This window comes from Propithecus coquereli, unplaced genomic scaffold (genome assembly GCF_000956105.1).
Source record: "Propithecus coquereli isolate 6110/MARCELLA unplaced genomic scaffold, Pcoq_1.0 Scaffold239, whole genome shotgun sequence".
Taxonomy (NCBI): Eukaryota; Metazoa; Chordata; class Mammalia; order Primates; family Indriidae; genus Propithecus; species Propithecus coquereli.
Genome location: NW_012147941.1, coordinates 2,274,398 through 2,279,382, shown reverse-complemented (window position 1 = coordinate 2,279,382; position 4,985 = coordinate 2,274,398).

The window sequence follows — 4,985 nt, the reverse complement described above, 5'->3', positions numbered from 1 at the left end:
ACACTGCTCCCTCAGTCTTACACACACCAGCCCCCCCCAACACACACACACAGTGACATGGTTACACGTGGCCGATGCTGAGTCTCCTGGTCACTCACAGGCAGCTACAGGCAGCCCTGGTCACTGAATATCACCCCCACTTTCTGCCCACCCCAGCCAATCTCATGCCCTCTCTGAAGCCCTTCCAGAGAGCCCCCAGCTAGGAGGCTGTCTCCCTGAGCTCACTCAGAGGCTGTCTGAGCCCGCACGGCTTCAACCTCCCTTGCTGCTTTCCGTCTCCAAACCGGAGCTCCAAAGGGCAAGGTCAGGTCTGATTAATCCCTGAGTCTCCGGCACCCAGCTCAGAGCAGGGGCCAAAGGCCACGGCTGGCAGTGTTTGTGGAAAGAGTAAGTCCTCCGACCCTTCCCCTCTCTCAAGAGCCCATGACCACCACCTTTACCTCCCAAACCAGTGAGGTGGGAGAAAGAGCCCTGGAGTGGGGGTCAAACAGACCTAGGATGGAATCCTGGCCCAGCCTCTTCCTAACTGCGTGAACTTGGGAAATGACCTCGCTTTCTTCTCCAAGCCTCAGTTTCCTCTTCTGTAAATAGCCTTCCTGGGGGAGACGTTTAAGCTGAGAACTAAAAGATGGAGAGGAAGAGTCTTCTAGGCAGAGTGAATGGCTGGGGCAGGGCCCTTGAGGTGGGGATGAGACCAGCATGGTCAAGGAACAGGAAGGAGGCCAGTGTCACTGGAGCGCAGCGAGCAAGGGGAGAGGGATGGATATTGGGACAGACAGAGGCGGGGGCTCCAGGCTCTGGGTCACACGGAGCTCTGAAGGCCGCTGAGGAATCTGTCTTTTAATCTGACTGGAGGATCTTGAGCAGGGGAATGGCTTGATTGGACCAGTGCCTCAAAAGCCACTCTCTGGTTGCTGTGTGGCGGTTGCAGGAGGGCGAAGTGCATGCAGGGAGTCCAGGGAGGAGGCTGATGTAGTGACCTGGGAGATGATGGAGCCCGGGGACAGGGTGAGAAGTGGTCGGGTCCACGATGTGTTCTGGAGGCGGATCCCACAGGACTGGATGTGGAAGTCCCTTGTTTCAGAGAAACGAACTATCTCCAAAACTTAGTAGCTTAAAACAAGAATGATATATTATTTCTAAAAATTCTGTGGTTTGGGGCTCCACAGGGCAGTCCTGCTGGCTTCACCTGGGGTCGTTCGTGAGGCTACACTCAGCTGGGAGCTTGGCTGGGGCTGGATTGTCCAGGACGGCTTGTCTTCCTCCATGGCACTCATCATCCAGAAGTCTAGCAGACCTTTTTTATTTTTATTTTTTAAAGATACAGGTCTTGCTGTGTTGCCCAGCCTGGAACGCAGTGGCTATTAATATTCACAGGTGTGATCATAGCTGATTGCAGCCTCGAACTCCTGGGCTGAAGGATCCTCTCACCTCAGCCTCCCGAGTAGCTGGGACTAAGGTGTGCACCACCACACCTGGCCTAGCCGATGTTTTTCACAGATGGCAGCTGCCTTCCAAGAGGACCAGCCCCACGTGCAGATGCTGATCCAACTTCTGCTTGCTTCGTGCTTCTTTTGTTCAGGAGATATGGTCTACTGGAAGCCTCACACTTCTTGATGTCCCCTTGGCCAAAGCAAGTCATACATACAGCCAAGCCCAGAGTCACCATGGAAGGAGATCACACAAGGGCATGGATACATGGAGGCCTGGTTCATTGGAGGCCACCCTGGGACTGGCCTGAGGGAACAGATGAAATTCAAGGGTAAAGGGGAATGAGCGGGATTTGCCAGAGGTCCCAGGACCTCCCAAATTAGACACTGAGGAGGACAGTGGGCTTGGCTGAGCCAGCAGCAGTGGGGACACAAAGTCCCTGGCAGGTGTGCTGAAGCTGGGGTGGGCTGGGACAATAATCAAGGTGGGGAAACTGAGGATTCTCTCCAAGCCCCTACTCTGTGCCTTGCCCTGGGCTGAGCAGTGCAGGTACAGAGAGGGACAAGACTGGGCAAGTGACCCGGGGAGCCCACAGTGCGTGGGAGGAGACAGACCTTGCCCCAGAGATGCCAACAGCATGAGAGGTGACAGTTCAATGCTGTGGTGCAAGGCTGTCCAGGGCCCTTTGGGTCCTGGGGGAGAGATTCCGGAAGAGCGAGAAGAGTAACTGGTTGTCGGTCAGACGAGATGGAGGAGCAGGGCAGGGAGAGGCCAGCCGCCCTCCATCCCTGGTCCTGAAGGGGTTGAAAGCAGACCCACAAGGGAAGACCATCTGAAGATAGTGTTCTTCCCATTTCGTGGATGAGCAGACTGAGGCTCTGGTTGGAGAAGTAACTCAACCCAGGTCTGACTCCCCACAGCCGGGGTTTATTTCTACCCTGTCTTGTCCTTGCCAAAACCATAGGGAAGGTGGTGGAGGGGAGAACAGTGTTGGGGCAGAGGGGCCCTTCCTTCTGCCCTGGACTTGTGCCACCTCCCCTGAGGAAGCCCTGCTTTTTCTCACTGTGAGCAGAGCCCTGTGAGACTTGAAGGGTGGTGGTGCCGTGGACTGGGATGGGCAGACCCAGACTTGTCCTCAAGGAGGCCCCCGTCTGAGGAGGGAACCCCAGCCTTGCCCTCAGGCCCCCTGTCTGAGGAAGTGGGGGAAACATAAGTCTGATCTCTGGGACCCCCAGTCTAGAGGGATGAAGGATGGAGGGGAGCTGTGTGGAGGTCAGAGGTCAGAGGTCAGGGAGAGCATGGGGTATCTCTAGCTAGGTCTGGGCAGGGTTCCTAGCAAGTAGGGAAGAGGGGTGGTTGTCAGGTTCAGCCCCGGGGGCTCAGGTGTGGTAGGGTAGGAGGAGGCTGAGAATCTGGTGCAGCTCAGCCTCGGTCTGCAGTCTGTGGTCTGCATGACCTTGAGTTTGTCCTGCTTTTCTAGGCTGGTCCCAAGGGTCCCCAGCACTCTGCCAAATGGAGCCGCTAGCACAAGAGCCTAATAATACATGAGCCAACTGAGCTCTGGCTCTGCGGAAGGAAAAGGCAGCCCCACATCTGACCCCAGCCTGGCCCTGTGGTTCCTTCCTCCCAACTTGTTGCGGGGAGAGGGCAGGGTGCAGGGGTGGGCAGCCTCAGAAATGACAGGAGAGGAAAGGAAAGGATGGAGGGAGGGGGAGGGCAGCTAATGCGCTCACAGCAAAAGCCCCTTTTCCTTGGGACCAGAGCGTTGGAAGCCACTGGGTAGCAGGTAGTGGCAAGGGCTGGGTAGGGGAGAGGGCTGGAAGAGGGACAGGCAGAACCCCAGAAAGATGTGGGTCGGGAGGTGGAGACAGAGACCTGCAGAGTCAAAAGAGCGGAAGGGAGAAAAAAGGCGGGAGCAGTTGCAGTGGGGGAGTACTGGTGCACACGTTGAGCTAGGCAAGAAATGGGCTGTTCATTTTTTCAAACCCACTCAGACCCCTCATTCCACCAGGCTGGTGGGAAGACTGATCTCCATTACTGTTGGGCAATCTCAACCCATGACAGCCCCTAGAGTTGGGCCAAGGCCCAGAGGTATTGCAGAACCAGATATGAACAAGACCCTTCAGTCTGATCACCTGGCCACCCTGGTCACCTGGCCAGCATGGTGGTCAGGTCAGGGACTATGCCATTTGATGCCAGCTTTGCATGGGGCACGGGATCTTTGGTGGTCTAGGAGCCATGCTATATGGGGTCTAGCCTTCTGAATGCCACTCATCCAGGGCCTAGATCCCACCTGTTCCCTGGAATTAGGGAACCTTAACCGCCACCCCCACCTAAGGTTGGGGAAGAAGCCTCCCACTCTGGTCCCTAGACGCTCAAGGCAGTTGTCTGTTCCAGAGCTATACCCCTGTGTCCCTCTGGCCCCTGGGTCTGGGGACCTGTCCCTTATCAGAGTCCTTGTCTCTCAGCATCCTACAAATAAGCAGCTGGGACCAGCCCATCAGTCCCTCTTGGGCCTAGAGGTTTCAGGGTCAGTAAGAAAGCCTGGGGGGAGGGATTGCAGAACATTTACTAGCCATGCCTGGGTGGTGGGGGGATGGCAGACAGCCAAAGCTGGAGCCTCATCATGAGTGAGCGGGAGGGACCTGGTCCAGAGCCAGACGGTCAGTAAATTATTCAGTGTGTGTTTATGATGCATCTGCAGCAGGCCCTAGACTACAAGGCGCCCGTGACCTGGGCTTTACACGCTTGCTTTTAAAATTTTTATCGTAAACTATTGCCTACATTTAGAAGACTATATGTATATGTGTGTATGTATACAAGTATATGAATACATGTATGTATACATACCTATAAAACAACATGTACTTATATATATCCATATAAAAAGTATATGTATCATTTAAATATGAATATTAATAGAATAAATAAGTAAGAATATAATGAATGCCTAGACACCCATCACTAGCTTAATGGGACATTCCAGTACTTTTGAAGCCCTCTGTGTGGCCCTCCCCTGTTTCCTCCCTTTCCTTGTGCTTCCAGAGGAAAACACTAGCCTGAAAATGGCATTAATCATTCTCTTATTTTTGCATGGGCACAGTAGGCATAGTATCTAGGACCCACAGCACTTTTAGGGACCCACAAAAATGTTTTAATTTCTTTTAAAATCAGAAGAAGATTGAGTAAATAAATAAATGGGGAAGAAGAGACATATTCATTATAAAATTCCAAATAATATATGTAGATACTCCCCCTTCCAAGAGGGGGCACTTTATCAGGTTAACAGTGCTCTATACCTAGTTTGCTAGGAATTTTTTTTTTTTTTTTGAGATAGAGTCTCCCTCAGTAGCGCTGGGGCAGAGTGCAGTGGTGTCATTGTAGCTCACTGCAACCTCAAACTCCTGGGCTCAAGGGATCCTCCTGCCTCAGCCTCCTGAGTAGCTGGGACTACAGGTGTGCACCACCATGCCTGGCTATTTTTTCTATTTTTGGTAAAGACAGGGTCAGGGTCCCGCTATTGCTTAGGTTGGTCTCCTGGGCTCAAGTGATCC